The sequence below is a fragment of the Schistocerca piceifrons genome, chromosome 1 (genome assembly GCF_021461385.2).
Source record: "Schistocerca piceifrons isolate TAMUIC-IGC-003096 chromosome 1, iqSchPice1.1, whole genome shotgun sequence".
Taxonomy (NCBI): domain Eukaryota; kingdom Metazoa; phylum Arthropoda; class Insecta; order Orthoptera; family Acrididae; genus Schistocerca; species Schistocerca piceifrons.
Genome location: NC_060138.1, coordinates 1,020,417,262 through 1,020,438,746, shown reverse-complemented (window position 1 = coordinate 1,020,438,746; position 21,485 = coordinate 1,020,417,262).

Sequence of the window (21,485 nt, the reverse complement as noted above, 5' to 3'; positions counted from 1 at the left end):
GCCAAGCTAAATACACTACTGGCCATTAAAATTGCTACACCAAGAAGAAATGCAGATGATAAACGGGTATTCATTGGACAAATATATTATACGAGAACTGGCATGTGATTACATTTTCATGCAGTTTGGGTGCATAGATCCTGAGAAATCAGTACCCAGAACAACCACCTCTGGCCGTAATAACGGCCTTGGTACGCCTGGGCATTGAGTCAAACAGTTGGATGGCATGTACAGATACAGCTGCCCATGCAGCTTCAACACGATACCACAGTTCATCAAGAGTAGTGACTGGCGTATTGTGACGAGCCAGTTACTCGGCCACCATTGACAAGACGTTTTCAGTTGGTGAGAGATCTGGAGAATGTGCTGGCCAGGGCAGCAGTCAAACATTTTCTGTATCCAGAAAGGCCCGTACAGGAAATGCAACATGCGGTCGTGCGTTATCCTGCTGAAATGTAGGGTTTCGCAGGGATCAAATGGAGGGTAGAGCCACGGGTCGTAACACATCTGAAATGTAACGTCCACTGTTCAAAGTGCCTTCAATGTGAACAAGAGGTGACCGAGACGTGTGACCAATCGAACCCCATACCATCACGCCGGGTGATACGCCACTATGGCGATGACGAATACACTCTTGCAATGTGCGTACACCGCGATGACGCCAAATACGGATGCGCCCATTATGATGCTGTAAACAGAACCTGGTTCATCCGAAAAAATGAAGTTTTGCCATTCGTGCACCCAGGTTCGTCGTTGAGTACACCATCGCAGGCACTCCTGTCTGTGATGCAGCGTCAAGGGTAACCGCAGCCATGGTCTCCGAGCTGATAGTCCATACTGCTGCAAACGTCGTCGAGCTGTTCGTGCAGATGGTTGTTGTCTTGCAAACGTCCCCATCTGTTGACTCAGGGATCGAGACGTGGCTGCACGATCTGTTACAGCCATACGGATAAGATACCTGTCATCTCGACTGCTAGTGATAAGAGGCCGTTGGGATCCAGCACGGCGTTCCGTATTACCCTCCTGAACCCCTCTATTCCATATTCTGCTAACAGTCATTGGATCTCGACCAACGCGAGCAGCAATGCCGCTATACGATAAACCGCAATCGCGATAGGCTACAATCCGACCTTTATCAAAGTCGGAAACGTGATGGTATGCATTTCTCCTCCTTACAGGAGGCATCACAACAACGTTTCACCAGGCAACGCCGGTCAACTGCTGTTTGTGTATGAGAAATCGGTTGGAAACTTTCCTCATGTCAGCACGTTGTAGGGGTCGCCACCAGCGCCAACCTTGTGTGAATGCTCTGAAAAGCTAATCATTTACATATCACATCTTCTTCCTCTCGGTTAAATTTCGCGTCTGTAGCACGTCATCTTCGTGGTGTAGCAATTTTAATGGCCAGTAGTGTAACTGCTTGCATTAGGACCATAGGTGGACCTCCGCATTATTGACTTTCTCAATTTGTGAAGCTATTTCTCTTGAATATATCATTCAGTTACTCTGAAATTCTAATCGTTTGTCTGACTGTATATGTACACTTGACAGGAAAAATGTGGGCCACTGCTGAATGCAATCAATATAACGCAGTTGTGTCGTAGATCTTTTAAACGGCGTTATGCTGTGGGGTACAGTCGTTTGATTATAAACACTGGTTACCACAAGAGACCACTAGAGAACACTGCTCATTGTAGTAGTCAGTCCAGATGTAAAGTAATACTGCAACACAAGGAATATTTGAAAAACCATTATCAGAGACGAGACAGTCTCTAACACTTGTAAATTAAACTTCAGCATTATAAGTGACACTTCAACAGTCTATCACACCCATTAAATGACATGAAAATTTTTGGTCATAATCTGAATGTGAACCCACTGTCAACCAAACAGAGCTTGCATGTCTGATCGAGAATCGACTAGACATAAAGAGACTTAAAATATCAAAGTGCTCACCAGAATCAGTTTACAAGGCCGAGTGTTCGAGTCTGGAAATAAATTACGATACCTTTAGCACTACACAGGGAATCCCATGAAGCTTATATTACTCCTGAGAAGTAACCATGGAAGGTATGTAACAAAGTGTATCGCACAAGTATGAAACGCCTTCAAGTAAAGTTGTGGTAATGGGTGGGGAGTAGAACCCAGTACCTATATGAATTGTTAACTAAGCACAATCAGATGTCAGATATTAAATATGTTCGCCAATAGCGTGATGCTGGAACCTGAAACGACGATACAAATTATTTTTGCCTGGCAGGGATTGGAACTAGCACTTTTCGCTATTGCCTTGTAGCAACAAATGGATATGAAATATTTATTGTTTCTTCACCAGTCGCGAGATGTGCACATGTTCCACTGGAGGTAATGCAACAAATAGTTCTGTGCTGCTTGGGACATCAAGCCTGCACATATTGTCATTGTTGACCTTACATGAAGAGGTGTCCTCTATTGAATTCCCTTTCACTAGCACTAAGGATCGCACTGTTTTTAGAGAGCTGGAGGAGCTCGGCACCGTGAGGAAACAACGAAATGATGGAACAGTACCATCTAGAAGGGTTCAAATCCCGAAAAAAATTGAAATCGGAGCTCGAATCCCAGTCAAATGCCATTGTTTTCAAAATCTCAAAGTCACTTAAAATAAGAAATGTAGGTCCTACGACCTTACATGACGACTGTTTCCTGAACTAAAATAACAGCACTAATGTAAGAAAGCTTTCTAGAGACAGCGTTTCTGCAAGTAGCGACTTCGTCCTCTGACAGCCAAAACTAACCCAACTGTGTTCCAGTCAGTAGCGAATGGACGTGTTTAATGTTGATTTGGAACCATGGCACAGGTCTGCATTGTATACTTGGCATTACTGGAGTTTGAGAGGGTATGTTTGTGGCTGTTAGAAATTGGTACCCCCAGCGGGAATCTAACCCATACCTTAGCCATTACAAGCTAGCCTCAGCCAATCCAACCACCGAATTTCACAAGTGTTAGCATCATGTTTTTGTATGCAGCATAAGATGCGAGAAATGTTGACTTCCATTTGAGCTGTTGTGAATAACCTATTCGTGGTCGGTCAGTCAACGTCATTCAGTGCGAACACAAAGCTGTGAGATCAAACCCATCCTTTTCCTTTCTTTCTTAAGTCTTATTCCGTCTATGTGCTAAGAGTATCAGTCTGATAGAAGGTCAGATACAGTTTCGTCCGTTTTCTAAACAGGAAGTAATGGAAAAATCTTGCGGAAACGTGCCTGTGATAGGTGTCGTGGGTGTCTGTTATGGTAAGACCAACTTCAGCGTCCTCAGCCCGGCCACTTGATGCAGACCTCCGTACGCCCAAGTGATCGCGGCGCATCGGGCATAGAGCCAATGATTTCCACCTGACTTTTCTGCGCTCGAGTTAGCAAGTAAACATTATGTAACGTTGCGTATGACATAATGCCATGTTTAAGCATGCTACATATCGATTTTGCGTGGCATGTTTCTATAAGTGTATTTAACTATGGTCTTATTTTGTTCAAGTTTGTGGTACAGCTTGTGCCATGACAACATGAATATTTCCCATTTTTGACATTGTGAGGAGCGTCGTTTATACACTAGAAAATAGAGTCTAAGAAAATAAAGTTCAGTATTTGTGACAGTGTATTCTTTTTGTGTTTAATAATAGGTGAAAGCAGTGGAGGAAATTCGAAACATTTGTGCCCAGTACGGAGTGTGTGCTGTCGAAACAATAAAATGTGTGAGGTTCTCCACATGAATACAAAAACAGTTCCGTTAAAGTTCGTTTACACGATAAATTTGTCTCATTTAGAGGTTGTCGACTCAACTAAACATCTAGGAAAGGAGTCGCCATTTTTTTTTATTTTGACTCACAAAAAATAGGAAATGCAACAGATAGGCATATATTATTGAAAAATCCAGAAAAAAGCTTATATTCAGTACTGTTTTTTATTTTCACTCGCAAAATATTACATACAATAGATAGGAATATCTGTATTAAAGAGCCAAAGAGAGAAAGTTTTTTAAAGTTAGGTTCATGTGGGGAGCAGCTTATGTGAATAGTGCGTCTTCAAGGTGGGCGGCCATTAGTCTTGAGTGATACTTGTTCTTCAAAAAATTCATCTTTGAAAATGAAATTTCACAAATATATGTTGAGCCAGACATGTTTACTCTTAAATTCTTCAGCGGATGCAGTTTTATACCGTTATCTCTATTTGGAGTAAGGGCTTTGAAAGGCAATACAACTTCGCAGCCACATCCGTTCGTTCTGTCGCTGGAGAAACTTCAAAGGGCGATTTTTAACAATCGCAACAGCTTCTGTATCTCTGAAACGTCTTGGAATCTTGCTGCAAATTGCTTCTCAAGATCTCATTATTTTTGTATTAAAAATTGTTGGAAAGCGAAAAAAAGTATTGACTTGCAACGTATTTTTCAAAGGTATCCAGCTTTCGACAGAAAGAAGACACACTTTGTAACACAACGCATACTAATTTCCCATTTCCTTGTAGCTAGCTATTGCTGCAAATAAGATCTCATTATATTTATATTAAAATTGTTGGAAAGCGAAAAAAGTATTAGCTTGCAATGTCTTTTTCAAAGGTATTCAGCTTCGACAGAAAGAAGACGCACTTTGTATCACATCGCATATTAATTTCCCATTTCCTTGTAGCTAGCTATTTAGCTAATCAAATTTTTCAGAATGTCTTTCAAGAAAGCTGCAGCTAGCATACTGCATTCGTTTGCCAAGAACTCCAAATGGTTTCTTGCCTCTTGTTGAATCCAAATTTTCTAAGGAGGATGTTACTTCTTTTATTTTCCAAAACGTCAGTCACGTGACTTGTACTTAACCAACGAACATTGTTGTGCTGAAGAGCAAAACGAGATCTCATAAAAATCAGCTTGATAAGCTCATGCGTTACTTGTTTCAAAGTCACGCTATGTTTTCCACGAAGGGCTACATGATGAATTATGCACTGATACAGTAGTAGTCCAGCATTCTTATCCTTGATTCTCTTTACTAGTCCTTTTTCTTTGCTGAACATTGCTGGGGCCTTGTCAGTTAAAAGATACAGCAGTTCATTATAAGTAATGTCTGATTTTGCCATGATGTCATCAAAAGTCTTGAATAAATCTTCTCTGCAAGTCATGCCTTTCAGTGGCAATATTGTTACCAGTTCATCCCTAAATTCTTTACTTTCAATATCCAAAAATCGCACGAAAATGATCATTTGTTCTTCATCAACAACGCCGCACAATTCATCGTAGCAAGGCGCCTTCTGCAGAAGTTTAAGCAAACTACCTTTATTGCCAGCAACCAAAATTTCGGTTCTTCTTGTATTACTTCTTGCAGACAATGGAATACCTTTAATTGTGGTCACAACATCTTTTTCTCTTCTCTACCAACATACATTTTTTGATTAGCTCAGAGTTTGAAAATGGCTTCTGGTGTTTATTAACTGTTCAACGAACGAATCGCTGCATCTGTAGATTTTTCTTCCTCGCTGTAGAGCGAACTTTTTTTTTAAGAAGCTAGATATGCCTGGAGTTGTTCTCGACGAGTTTCACTACCCTTAGGAAAATTTTTATGGAACTGCTGATGAGTTGTTTCATATTGTTGCTTTTGGCACTTTGAACGAGAGCGACAGTTCCGTTGCACATGAAACAAACTGGAACTGCTCCAGGCCTGTCAGGCAGCGTAAAACAATATTGTTCATTCCACTCAGTCAAAACTTACTATTTCCATTACCAACTTCACGCTTTTTAGGATCCATATCGATGCAAAATAAACATTATAAACCTCGATAGTAACGAAACGCTCCGTTAAGAGATCGCAGCAACCACTGACGAAGTGGCGATGAAATTTGTGTAAGTTATTTAGATCATTCTTTATAAATATACCGGCGCCCGCCACTCAGCACGTGCCGACGCACAGCAAAGGAGCTGCTTCCGTGTCATAATGTAAGCTGCCGCACACAAAGCACCCGGACCACAAAGGATCTGTACTGCAAAGGAGCCGCACTACAAAGGAGGCACTTCGTTGTCAAATATCGCAGCTGCCAAGTGAACTCGCCTGAAGTTTCATGAAGTAGCTTTAAGCTGGTGTCTAAATGAGCATGCCTTTTCCGATTTAATAGAGGTTTCCGGAGTCTGAAATCGATTTATAAAATTTCCTTGTTCATTAAATAAATTTTTTGTGTTCCATTTGTGTGAGCAGAGCGTTTATGTGGATCGACATAACACGCTGCGCCTGTCAGCCAGCTTGCTCCATTCCACCCCCGCTCTTCAGCGCACTCACCTACGTTGCACAGCACAGCAACCATCTATTTAACCTACCCGTAATTAACCATTAAGAATTTTAATTATTCAGCAGTTAATTGTATCCAACTAGAAAAAACTGTAAGAGTGGTGCCCAAGCGAATTGTCATCTACAGAAAAATAATTTTTAAACAAGTTGAGTAGGTAATTTATGCTTCCAAAATATTTTTGGTGGGTCAGTTTTTGACCTCTCGTGGTCCGGACCTGCACCGCGGTCCGCCAGTTGCCGACCGCTTATCTAGGAGCTGCTACCACCAACAACTTGGAACCGTCATATGGAAAATATTGTGTAGAAGGAAACACAGACTGTGTTTTATTGGTAGAATATGCAACAAATCCATTAAAGTGACCGCCCACAACACAGCTGTCCATCCTCTTCATGAGTATTGCCGGCCGGAGTGGCCATGCGGTTCTAGGCGCTGCAGTCTGGAGCCGAGCGACCGCTACGGTCGCAGGATCGAGTCCGGCCTCGGGCATGGATATGTGTGATGTCCCTAGGTCAGTTAGGTTTAATTAGTTCTAAGTTCTAGGCGACTGATGACCTCAGAAGTTAAGTCGCATAGTGCTCAGAGCCATTTGAACCATTTTTACATGAGTATTCCTGCACGTTACGGGATCCCTACAAGGTAGGATTGACACAAGACATCGAAAAAGTTCAAAGAAGGGCAGCTCGTCCTGTATTATCACGAAATAAGGATGATTGTGTCACGGATATGTTAACGAGCTAGGATGGAAATCATTGATACGTAGGTGTTTTAGGATGCGACGAGGTGTTTTCACTAAATTCCAATCGTCAACCTCTTCTGCTGAATTCCATGATATTATATTTACCTCCGACATACATAGGAGACATAACCATTGTGATATGAGATATTAGTGGTTGCACGGTGAGGTTTACTTGCTCATTCTTTCCACGTGCTTTTAGAGAATGGATTAAACATCGTGGCTTGGTCTTATTTGTATCAAATGAGTATTCAATTGGTGATGAAGCTTTGATTTCACGACTTAATGTAATACATGCAGATTGTCACATATTGCACTGTTGTTCTATGAAGGCGGAATTGGACGCGTCGGACTCGTCGGATATGGAGGCCACGGAGGAAGTTATTTGCCTTTCGTCGGATGAGGATGACCCGCAGGGTTCGCGCTGCACGCCCGAGGCGTTGGATACGCCGACGGACGAATCTCAGTAGGCCGTACTTTGGCCGTATATGCAGAGTATACGCAATCTGATGGTGTTAGGTTCGAATATGGAAAAATGGGCGCCACTGAGAAATATGATGAGAGTGCTATTAATTTTACTACCTTAAAACATTACGATATTACAGATGAATTTAAGTTTTTTGCTAACAAGTATGCATCGGTAATAATTAATAAAATTGTTACGTATGTCTATAGGATTAATGTAAGAGTTGAACGTTTGACATTGGATGATAGAGCAAATAAGAAAATATTTGAGGACCAAGGTGCTTTGGAGAAAGTTCGGATAGCTTGTAGTAATAAAATTGGTCCATTTAGTCTTAGACCAGAACGATCTTCTGGAGTGCCATGGCGTAGATATAATAGAAGAAACAGATTTAAGTTTGTAACGTATTCAAAGCCGGAGACAAGTGCAGATATATCAAAAGTAAAATCATGGACAGATTTGGAAACACAATGATGAGCTAAAAATAAGTTATTTCAAGGTATTAATCCTTTTTATATTGGCTTACAAATTACCGGGGATGAACCTGCGAAGAATGATGTAGTGCAAAGTGAAGTTAAATATGTAACTTTTGTTGTTTGAAATAGAGTGTACATGACTTTTTGTAAAAGGAAGGGTACCGTTACGTTCTGAATAAAGATTTTTATTTAAAGCTAATGTCTGCGTTGGAGTTTTTTTATGGCAACTGGGACCATATCAGAAATTACCCGGACGCCCTGCGGCTCGCCTTCCTTGTTCCTATCAACCAAGAAAGGATTGATGAACTAGCTATTACATTCTATGGAAAGCACTAAATTGTGAACTGCAGAGTATTCATGTATGTGTGGATGCAGATGTCAACTGAGGGGTAGCAGGAGGGAAGGAGTGATCTAGGACAGGATAGGAGTGCAGAAGTGCAAAACAAAAGAGTGAAAAGCTTACAAAGTGTTCTTTACTTATGAAGGAATGTTTCCAGAACGAAGAATGGATTATAGGTAAGAGGGTATAAAAGAATACGTTTTCATAGATTTTGAGAGGGATGACAGAGGACAATAAAGAAAGCAGAAATTAAACGAGAATGTATAGTTTCAGTGGTAACCGCTAGATTGGTCTATAACGTTTTTGGAGGATGGAGTAGAAGGGCTGTCGAGGTAATAACGTAAGAGAGGCAAGAAAGAGTGAGAGAGAGAATGGAGGAAAAATTAACAATGAATAAATGTAAGATGAAATCGGAGGGTGTATCAATGGGTGGAGGGGAAGAGAGGGATGTATTTCAAATAACACAAAATACTTTTAAAGCGTCCTTCTAAACTGATTACTTTGTAAGTACACACACAGAACATAAATAAAATAAAAAAAGAAAACTAATACAAATTTTATTTTATCTCTTACCAAGTAATCTTCCACTGGCTCTTAATATGGACAAATGAAGAAAGAGACGACACAACAAAACGTTTTAAGAACTCTAATATTTTATCTACAATCCCACATTATTTTGTTCTTCTGTCGTGCATCTTGGCACAGATTCTATAAGCTGTCTGACGTAACAGCCTGAAGAAGCAACTTCCTCCCAGGCTTCAAGAACGCAGTCTCAAAGAGCATCAGCTGTTGTTGGTTGGTTTCGTGGCCAGTTCTCTGTTTTTTGGCGACCTCAGTCCACATGTTACCCACGGGGATCATAACAGCAGCCTGTGGCAGCGACTCCATGATGTTGACGCCAATCGTGGAGAGCTGCTGCTGAATTAATGCACCCTTGTGAACGGAAGAATGGTCGTCTTGCAGTGTGAAGTCCCCCTCTGCATACAGCATTCGCTCTGACAGAAGCATCACATTTTCCAATATGTGGGCGTCCTGCTCACAGTCTAGAGTTCCTTCTATCCTGTGAAGAATTCGTGCTCCTCTCGCAGAAATCCGTCCCCATGGTTACAAATTTGCGTCCACTGCGAGTCCCTTGCGGCCTAAAACGACCTTTGGACCGTCGTTACTGGTGGAAAACACCTCCTCGTCAGTGGAAATGACGTTTTCCCACGACGCACTCAGATGGAACTCCGCAAATGCCAGCCGGTATAAAATATTCCCTTCGCTGAACTCTTCTTTCATGGCGGATCATCGTGCATGTAATCCAGTATCCCTCACCCTTCGGCGAATCGTGTCACTGCAGCCGGGAAAGTTGGTGTCTTGCCGCAGCTGCTTCGAATTCAGAAAGGGATTTTTTTCTGCTCTTAGACACTAACTCGCTGTCCTCCTGCTGTGAGCTCACTCTCTTCCTGCCTAAGCCAGGAGCTCTGATGGTAGTGCCTCTTTCAAGGTAGTTCCTCCATCATCTCATTGCAGCGGTATGTGGCACGTCATACTTTCTACCAGCTTCTATGAAGGAACATTCACCTTCTTCAGTAAGAGCGAAGACTATCTCGAGTTGATCTATCCCAGTGAGCCATTCCAACAGATGGCCTGACGTGTATTCCTGCTTCCCACTCCTATACTGATCCCAGGAGAGGAAGTAAACAAATTTACGTCAAAAGGATCGTCAGATGCAAAGCCACGAGCTGCAGCTGTGCTGGCCCTTCCTGGGTGAGGGTGAGGGGAGGGGGGGGGGGGGGGCTGTTGGACCGTCACCGCCGGCTCGCTTGCTTCGGTCTCGCCTCGGCACAAGGCTATAGCCGGCCGGCCAGCTAGGCTGGCCCATAGTTCACGGTTCACGAGCCTCAGCTACTACAGGCCACGCCGCAAAGCCATGTTGACCACTTGAATGATCAAATATTTTTTTATCTGCCCTGCCCAAGTCCGTAGTATAAACTAACGCAGCTACATCTATTTTGCTATAACGTGAGCAGATATATCTACTTTTATCGTTTCATTCAAATATTTAACGAAAAGTAAGGTAGTGAATACACTCATGATAAGCGTAGCTACCACAAAATATTTCCATTAGCTACCAATCGCACAACACAAGAAATTATTCTTTCTTGTAAGCGCTCTGCATTAGTTCTCGCCTTACGAAAATACGTATTCTACCAACTTAACTAAGCGAATTTTAAAAGTAAGTAGTTGCACAAATAATTGTGTATACATAGTATTTCACACACATTTTGAGCACTTACAACGTGTACTCAGTGTCTCTGAAACAATAAGTGTTGCACGGCAGAAATTACGTTCTGCTGAGGCACTTCATTTGCATCAGAATGATATACGATTACTCAGTAACTCACAGTCAAGTGTTTCGTAAAAGGTTCACAGAATCGCTTCAATTTCTCGACCGTTCCACTCATATACTAAGCTTGAGAAGAACAAACACCAGATACTTTATGTGCGAGTTCTAATTTCATTACAGTTGTAATGTTATCCTTTGTACGGCGATGACAACAAAAACTGTTTACATTCGGAGGAGAAAGAAACTGACCGAAAGGTCGTGGAAATAAAGTGCCGCGGTGAAAAAGCATTTGTTTTGATATTGCGTCCCCATCTCGTCCCCCTGTCCCCTTCTCCCTCCAACCTTAAGAGGAAAAAAAAAAAGAAAAACATCCGCTACACTCTCTCCCCTTATTCAATATATACAAAAATCAGCTGCCTTCTTTCAACGTTTTCGATGTCCTCCATCAATCCTCTCAGGTAATGACCGCACAGTGCTAGGCAATATTCCAGAAAATGTCGAACAATCGTAGTGCCAGGTGACTTCTTAGAAGACTTCCTGGGCCTTCTAAGGGTTGTGCCTCTAACAAAACATTTGTTTCACCTTCGTCACATGTCATGTTTCCCAGTTATTTTGCTTATATTTGCAACCCATAGGGCTTTCGTTAGATCTATAGCGCTAAAATTTGTTTTACTCATCGATTTCCCCAAGATTGACGAAATCTTCTTAATAATCATGTGGAGAACCTCACACATTTTATTGTTTAGGATTAGCCGTCACGTTTTGCACCGTGAAGATGTATTTTCAACATCACTTTGCAACTGATTTTGCTCTTCTAAAGGCTTTACTAGACGGCAGCGTTACCTGCTACAAATCGAACAGAAATGTTTTAAATGTCTACTAAATAGTTTATTTATATTACAAATAATAGAAGGTCTACACCACTTTACTTGCGGAGTCACATTCATCACTTCCATTTCGCTAGGTGACGCCCCATCAGTTACTGCGGAATGTGACATTTCAAACAGGAAATAACGAAACCGGTCGTACAACTGAGACGATAGTCCATAAGAAAGCAATGTGGTTGGAAGCCGCCTATGAGGAATGATGTCAAAAGATTTTCTCGAACTCTATAAATACGGAATCAATTTGAGAGCCCCTATACCCAGTAAGTCGCGCAAATGAAGTGCCAGCTGTGTATCACAAGAGTGATGCTTTCTAAATCCATGCTGGTTTGATGTCAATAAGTAATATATCTCAGGCTATTTCATAACGTTGGAACAAAGTGTTTGTTAACACGTCCTGCTACATGTAGATGGCAATGAAATGGATCTGTAACCCAGTCGATTATGTTTATATCCTTTCGTATGTATTGCAAAAGGTCTGTGCAAACTGCCATTTTTCTCCCTCACCATAAATACTAGAATACTCCTCATGACATCGTAGGAAAAGTAATTAAGCCGCTGCATCGTTGATGCACAAGCTGCACTTCTAAATTGTTAGCTCACTCAAGAAGGACACTGCCTGTAGAAACATAATCGTTCTACTACGACTATGATAGGGTCATGACAACATAGTGGAACTTCTCCGATGACACTGTGATCTTTTTTTTACTTTCTGGAATGACAGTGAATTATCTCGCAAGATCCATTTAATATATTTGTGGTATACCAATCAAAGATTCTGAGTTCCACTTTGGTGTGCCATCGACTTATCAAATATATGTTTACAGTCAGGGGACATTAGTTTCACGCAGCAACTACAACTAATCTCGTTGTCTACATTGCGAATTATCTGGATCAGCCTTCACAGGGATAATGAGGAGGCGATGAAAGCTGCAGTTAATCACTTGCTCCATGAAATCGTCGACGCACTGTAAAGAGGAAGAGGCAGTAGCTCTCAGTTCCAAACTGGCGCAAAAGTAACATTTTACGTACTCGGTGACAGAGATGCAAACAGCAATAAGAGCACTGAACGACATCTTTAAAAAAATTTTCATCATAAGACGTCGCGCTACGTTCAGAAAGCAGTAGATCTAGAGGTAAGAAACATGAAATACTGCAGTGCTCTTACTGAAAATACACAAATCTGTCAGTTAAATCGTGTCACTGAATACTCTGTTAATTGTGTTTCATTCAGCATCTGCTCTCAAAGACATACTGTCGTATTTACGTTGTAGTCCGGTAAAGCTACTTGAGTATGACAAAAGATTTAACATTTAATAAAGATAACTGTTCGTTGTATGGTATTATGATGAGACACCACTTGTGTCAGTGTAGTGATTATTAACAGCGTTTCCCGTTAGGTTATAGAACAAAATAGTCACAAATACCAGAGAAATTGTCAACAATACATTCCACCTCGTTATCGAACACCATCTGATGATGCACAGGCAGTTTTTCGATCCCACACATGTAGCGACTTGTTGATTCTGAGCTAAGCCACGTTTAAAGCGCAATCGCCAAAACAAAACAAACAAAAACAAACGTAAGAAAACATAAACCAACTTCGTGGTGGTCGATCGATACGGGTTGAGAAAGATAAACACATGCCGGACCAGATCAGAAGACGTGTGGTAGGTGTGTTTGCCAACCAATCTCCTTGCTGCTGTCATCAGGTCGCGTATGTCACTCTGCAAACTCAAGGCATCTCATTTGTTGGCAACAAATGTCAACTGCGAAGGACACAACACTGTGAAGTAGTTTGTGACACAAAACACCTTCTCTGTGCCTCCAGCTGTATATTGTTGTTGTGGTCTTCAGTTCCGAGACTGGTTTGATGCAGCTCTCCATGCTAGTATATCCTGTGCAAGCTTCTTCATCTCCCAGTACTTACTGCAACCTACATCCTTCTGAATCTGCTTAGTGTATTCATCTCTTGGTCTCCCTCTACGATTTTTGCCCTCCACGCTGCCCTCCAATGCTAAATTCGGGATCCCTTGATGCCTCAGAACTTGTCCTACTAACCGGTCCCTTCTTTTTTCAAGTTGTGCCACAAACTCCTCTTCTCCCCAATTCTATTCAATACTTCATCTTTAGTTATGTGATCTACCCACCTAATCTTCAGCATTCTTCTGTAGCACGCCACTTCGAAAGCTTCTATTCTCTTCTTGTCCAAACTATTTATCGCCCATGTTTCACTTCCATACATGGCTACACTCCATACAAATACTTTCAGAAACGACTTCCTGACACTTAAATCCATGCTCGCTGTTAACAAATTTCTCTTCTTTAGAAACGCTTTCCTTGCCATTGCCAGTCTACATTTTATATCCTCTCTACTTCGACCATCATCCGTTATTTTGCTCCCCAACTAGCAAAGCTCCTTTACTACTTTAAGTGTCTCATTTCCTAATCTAATTCCCTCAGAGTCACCCGACTTAATTCGACTACATTCCATTATCCTCGTTTTGCTTTTGTCGATGTTCATCTTATATCCTCCTTTCAAGACACTGTCCATTCCGTTCAACTGCTCTTCCAAGTCCTTTGCTGTCTCTGACAGAATTACAATGTCATCGGCGAACCTCAAAGTTTTTATTTCTTCTCCATGGATTTTAATACCTACTCCGAATTTTTCTTTTGTTTCCTTTACTGCTTGCTCAATATACAGATTGAATAACATCAGGGAGAGGCTACAACCCTGTCTCACTCCCTTCCCGACCACTGCTTCCCTTTCATGCCCCTCGACTTTTATAAATGCCATCTGATTTCTGCACAAGTTGTAAATAGCCTTTCGCTCCCTGTTTTTTACCCCTGCCACCTTTAGAATTTTAAGGAGAGTATTCCATTCAACATTGTCAAAAGCTTTCTCTAAGTCTTCAAATGCTAGAAACGTAAGTTTGCCTTTCCGTAATCTTTCTTCTAAGATAAGTCGTAGGGTCAGTATTGCCTCACGTGTTCCAATATTTCTACGGAATCCAAACTGATCTTCACCGAGTTCGGCTTCTACCAGTTTTTCCATTCTTCTGTAAAGAATTCGTGTTAGTATTTTGCAGCTGTAACTTATTAAACTGATAGTTCGGTAATTTTCACATCTGTCAACACCTGCTTTCTTTGGGATTGGCATTTTATATTCTTCTTGAAGTCTAAGGGTATTTCGCCTGGCTCATGCATCTTGCTCACCAGAAGGTAGTTTTGTCAGGACTGGCTCTCCCAAGGCCGTTAGTAGTTCTAATGGAATGTTGTCTACTCCCCGGGCCTTGTTTCGACTCAGGTCTTTCAGTGCTCTGTCAAACTCTTCACGCAGTATCGTATCTCCCATTTCATCTTCATCTACATCCTCTTCCATTTCCATAATACTGTCCTCAAGTACATCGCCCTTGTATAGACCCTCTATATACTCCTTCCACCTTTCTACTTTCCCTTCTTTGCTTAGAACTGGGTTTCCATCTGAGCTCTTGATATTCATACAAGTGGTTCTCTTTTCTCCAAAGGTCTCTTTAATTTTCCTGTAGGCAATATCTATCTTACCCCTAGTGAGATAAGACTCTACATCCTTACATTTGTCCTCTAGCCATCCCTGCTTAGCCATTTTGCACTTCCTGTCGATCTCATTTTTGAGATGTTTGTATTCCTTTTTGCCTGCTTCATTTACTGCATTTTTATATTTTCTCTTTTCATCAATTAAATTCAATATTTCTTCTGTTACCCAAGGATTTCCACTAGCACTCGTGTTTTTACATATTTGATGCTCTGCTGCCTTCACTACTTGATCCCTCAGTGCTACCCATTCTTCTTCTACTGTACTTCTTCCCCCATTCCTGTCGATTGTTCCCTTATGCTCTCCCTGAAACTCTGTACAACCTCTGGTTTAGTCAGTTTATCCAGGTCCCATCTCCTTAAATTCCCACCTTTCTGCAGTTTTTTTCAGTTTTAATCTACAGTTCATAACCAATAGATTGTAGTCAGAGTCCACATCTGCCCCTGGAAATGTCTTACAATTTAAAACCTGGTTCCTAAATCTCTGTCTTACCGTTATATAATGTATCTGATACCTTCTAGTATCTCCAGTATTCTTCCATGTATACAACCTTCTTTCATGATTCTTGAACCAAGTGTCAGCTATGATTAAGTTATGTCCAGATGTATATCAATAACAATATATTTTGTGGACGTATACAGGCTATCATGTGAGGTAATTTTTGTTATGGCTTACTCACTACTTTCTCCATGTGTTACTTCAAATTGCCATCTGGCCACACCGAGTTAGGTTTACAGTTAACGTCCTTAAATCTATTAATGAAAATGCCAGGATCCTTACTTGCCCATCATTCTTATCTCGTGATTTTCCTTAGCGCCGAATCTCGTCTTCGACGAGACTTTTTGCCGTAATCCTCCTTCCTCTCTTTTAATCTCAATATAAGGACTGAAGGCAAGTGTCGCACAAAGGTTAACTGTTCGTCACATCTGCAAATTATCGGATACTCTGTCACAACAACAGCTTAAGTGGAAGTCAACACTTCTTGTATCATGTGCTGCATACAAAAACATGATGCTAACACTTGTGAAATTCGGTGATTGGTTTGGCTGAGGCTAGCTTGTAATTGCTAAGGTGTGGGTTTGATTCCCACTTGGAGGTACCAATTTGTAACAGGCACAAACGTACCCTGTCCAACTCCAGTAACGCCAAGTAAACAAAGCAGGACTGTGCCATGGTTCCAAATCAGTATTATACATGCCCATTCGTTTCTGACTGGAAAAGAGTTGGGGTAGGTTTGGCTGTCAGAAACACTGCACTGCTTGCAGAAACTTTGTACCTAATAGGCTTTATTACACTAGTAGCGTTATTTTAGTTGAGGAACCAGTCATTATGTAAGATCATAGGACTTTCATTTCTTACTTTAAGTGACTTTGAGATTTTGAAGACATAGGCACTGGACTGGGATTCGAGCCCCGATTCGAATTTTTCTCTGGATTTGAACTCTTCGAGATGATACTGTCCCATCATTTCGTTGTTTCCTCACGATGCCTAACTCCTCCAGCTCTCTAAAAACAGTGCGATCCTAACTGTTAGTGAAAGGAATTTGATGGTTGACGCCTCTTCATGTAAGGTCGACAACGACAGTATGTGCACGGTTGGAGTCCCAAGCAGCACAGATCTATTTGTTGCATTACCTCTCTGGCGGAACATGTGCACATCTTGCGATTGTTGAAGAAATAAAAAATATTTCATATCTATTTGTAACTATAAGGTAATAGCGAGAGGTGCTGGCTCGAATCCGTGCCAGGCAAACATAATTTGCATCATCATTTCAGGTTCCAATATAACTGTTGGTGGATATATTTAATATCTGACGTTTGATTGTGCTTAGTTAACAATTTGTATAAGTACTGGGCTCTACTCCCCATCCATCACCACAACTTTTCTTGAAGGCGTTTCACACTTGTGCATTCCACTGTATCAGATACAGAGACGTCAGGAAACAGCAGTTTTATACCTACAAGCAGTACGAAGAATGGAAATATCTCCAGAAGAAAGTGTATCAAAGTGAGTAACCTTTCATGGTTAGTTCTCAGGGGCAACACAAGATTCATAGGGTTCCCAGTGTAGTGCTAAACATATCGTCATTTATTTCCAGATTCCGACATTCAGTCTTGTAAATTTATACTGGTGAACATTTCGATATTTACATCTCTTCATGCCTAGTGGAGACCCAGCCAGACACAGAAACTTCGTTTGGTTAACAGTGGGTTCAGATTTGGATTGCGAACAACAAATCATCACGTCATTTAATGAGTGAGATAAGACTTCTGAAGTGTTATGTATTGTAATGAATAATTGACAAGCGTTGAGGACTGTCTCATCTCTAATTATGTGTTGGGTTTTCTAATATTTGCTGTATAATGGTACTGGTTTACAGTTGGACTGAATGCCCTAAAGAGCGGTGTTCGCTAGTAGTGTCATAGGTAGACTGTGTATATTCAAACGCTTACACTGCAGAGAGTTTAGAAGATCTGCGACACAGCTTTGCCCTGTTGCTTGCATACGGTTAGGTGTGGCCTACATATTGGAATTCACAGTTGGTCAGCTTTTTGTGCTGTTGCGTGTGCATCACATCTACTGATTTCTGACCCATTCAGATAATTCCTTGATGATGCATTTTTTTTTCGTCCTTGAGTGTATATTGTTTGTGATGTCACTACAACCACAGCCCAATGTGACCTAAGTTAAAATACTAGGGCTGTTCAAAAATGTAAGTATTGCACATTTGCTGCAAACTATATCGAGAAAAAAGGTGGCAAGTTCAACACGATGGGTAGCCAGCCCTGGTGAAATTTTTAAAATCAGAGTCTAGAATTGATGATACTAGAGTGTTCTATGCTGTCCCCTCTGTAGTACACTACAGCATCCATTTCGCATCAGCTAAGAAAAGAGCAAAACAATATCTGGAGTGTTTGTGCAAGCAAGTAGTACAACATGGCCTGGTCATGGACAGAGTGTGTCCAGAGTGACGTCATTATGTCTCCAAAAGAGCATAAGGCATTCTACAAAGCTGAACAGTCCACTAGCACTTGTCGATGTAGACATTTGGTTGTATGAATAAACTTGATACGCATTACACAGTACATTTTACATTACTACTACAGTAAAACTTTCTCAAATCGGCACGTGTATAATTTATTCAGAAATCTGCTCTAACCGTACAAGTACTTCGGTCCCGACGCATTCAGTGCTCTTCTATATGCTGATTTTGTTGTTTAAAGCGGAACGTGCCTAACGAGGAAACGGAAAGCAAATCTTAGAACATACTTAATAATTCATCGTATAACGCGGAAAAAACCTATACAGTACTACTGTACACAGTTCATTAGTCATTCACGATTCTAGAAGGACGTTACTTTCGACACCTCTGTTAAGCGGTGCTAAGCCAAGAAAAGAGGACCAGCGCAGCGCGGCGCTGCTGATGAGGACGTGAAACCACGCCGCTCTGTGCAACAACGAATAAATTAACGCTCAGTGTCGGTACAGTACGTCAAAGGAAACGGTTCGTTCGTCAGCGCTCAGTTTGTCGCCGGCGCATACAGGAACATAGTTTCGCATCTACCAACACTGCTGCAATGTGCGCAGTGAAAGAAATGGATATTGTTCCTTTAAACAACAGCTTTACCCGGCAAGGTCATTATTTTCTGCCAGTTTCAGTTTGACTAGTAGCACTTTAACCCTTTGTTGCCTGAAGGTACTTAAAAGTACCAGTAAGTTTTGACTCTCATTATTTTCTCGTGGTGCAGTTTCGTGATCTGAGAGCCTGTCGGTACGTAACAGTAACTCTGCTCTACTGTTTCATAGATGTTATTGTGCAATACATTGACCTCTCTGGCGGTCAGAGCTTGAAATTGTTTTTCGCGCGCTGCTGTGAAAACAGAAGATTGTATGTGCTTGTTTCCATGGTGTTGCCTGAATATATTCGCATTTTATTGAAACTTCCGTTGAGTTTTCCATTCTACGTACTTACCTTCTTTGTTTTTTTATAACAGTTTGAAGCATTACGTTACAAGTGAATGAGATAAAGTGGAAAATATAAGGCGGACTTATTAGTACCGTCAGGTTGTGCGAACACTTTATTGTAGCAACAGTGCGTTACCTCTCACTAGTTGTTCTGTTCACTTTTTCTCACACAGAAATCGGTAAATACATTTGCCTGTGGAACAATTAGAACAAACAGGAAAGGTTTGCCGGGGAATTTACCTAAAGAAAAATGTGTAAATCAAATCACAGAGATTCATCTTTAGACCTAACAGTATTTCAATGGAAGGAAAATAAAGTAGTGTATTTTGCGTCAAACTTCCATGGCATTGAACAGAGCGTAGTGACAAGAAAACAGAAAGATGGAACTAGTATGACTATACCATGTCCAGTTATTGTATGTAATTACAATAAAAACATGGGTGGTGTGGATCATGCAGACAGATTACGTTCAACTTATGGCCTTGACAAGCGATCAAGGAAATGGTGGCACCGTCTCTTCTGGGGAGCAATAGAAATCGCTTTTGTCAATGGTTACGTCATTTTCAGTGATCTGCATGGGGCATTGCCTGTGCTGGAATTCAGGCGTGCTGTGGCACTAGGGCTAATGAATGAACAGCAAGTGCCAAATCTCAAAAAGAGAAACTCTGGTAAAGATGAAATAACTCTCCCAAAGAGAAGGAAGGATAACTTTTCTGTTCCGAAGGATGTACGTCTTGGCAACCGAGGAAGCCATTTTGTAGTGTTCAGTTGTAAAAGAGGACGATGTGAAATGGGTGCGAAAAATAGAATTCAGTCGAGACCACACTCACAATGTAGTACATGTAAAGTATATTTGTGGTGCAGTGAGAAAAAGAACTGTTTCCTACAATTTCATGAGGTATCACTAAATATGTGCTATGTATATACTGTCAAAAATGTATAGCTAAGTTACTATGTATTGTGAAGTTGCTCTAGAATAAATCTATGCGAAATTAAAAAAAAAATTCAGAAATATCATATTTCTATTAATTAATTTTCTAATGTAAAAATATTTAGTATTTATGTGGAATAAAGTACAAGTTATAAAAATTGGAGCATTTTTCTGCGCATGTTGTGATTCTGTCCATGGAGTCTGACGGTACTTCTGAGTACCAGGAGAGAAAAATGTTACAAAAAAGAAAAGAAAATTTTACAAAAACTCCTACCGTCATTTGAGGCCACAATAGCATATATTCTGCATAGAAAATGTTAAAAAGTAAATTTTTTCTTATGTCAGGAAACAAAGGGTTAAGGCCCGTTTCACACTGGGACACTGGTGGCGGTCACCAGCGACGGTCACCGGCAGAGGTACATTCGTTTGAACTGGAGCATTCACACCGGGACACTACACTGCCTCACCGAGCCACTGCGACCCAGCAGTGACTCACCCTCGCCACATGTGACGGACGAGGTCACTATGTTTACAGCAGTCACCGCCAGACATGCATTAGTTTGAATTGGAGCGTTCACACTGGAACACAGATCACAGACACAGCGCTGCAGATTTGCCAGTCGACAGGCAGTCATTTTTGAGACAGTGACGCGAAACATTCATTGTACATTATGCTGTACACATTGTAGTCATAAGTTTAGATTTGACTAACACGGAAGATTTTGTAAGTGAAGTAGAAAGTCGCCCTGCTATTTTGGGGTGTGAAAAGCGACGACTGTAGCAAGAAAGTGACGAAAACGAATGCGTGGCAAGAAGTTATAATGAAGTTTGTGTCTGATTTCAATTATAAGAGCACGGATGAAAAAAAAAGGTAAGTATTATCTTTTTTCAAATTTTAGTTTCTACCACTGTACGAGTCCATTTCACTAACTAATCAGTTGGCAACAACACCTGCGGTGTCAGACACCAGTGATCCAGGAGTGTTCATCACAGTCACAGGTGACCATCACTGGCGACCGTCACCAGTGTCCCAGTGTGAAACGGGCCTAAGAGATACAGTAACATGATATCGAACAAACGGTATATGTCCTTAACACTTAACGAAAAGATTAAGGTAATCGAGGCGAGCCGGCCGCTGTGGTCGAGCGGTTCTAGGCGCTTCAGTCTGGAACCGCGCGACCGCTACAGTCGAAAGTCCGAATCTTGCCTCGGGCATGGATGTGTGTGATATCCTTAGGTTAGTTAGGTTTAAGTAGTTCTAAGTTCTAGGGGACTGATGACCTCAGATGTTAAGTCCCATAGTGCTTAGAGCCATTTTTGAATCACTTTTAATCGAGGCGAGTCAGAAAGACAAACTCTTTGTGCGCGCAGTTACGTTGCGTTTCAAAGGCGGTAAAATACAATTTATGAGACTTTTAAGAAACGACGATAAGATTCGGGACGGATGTATGAAAGGTAACAGGCACATGAAAAGAAAGGCGAAGAAGAG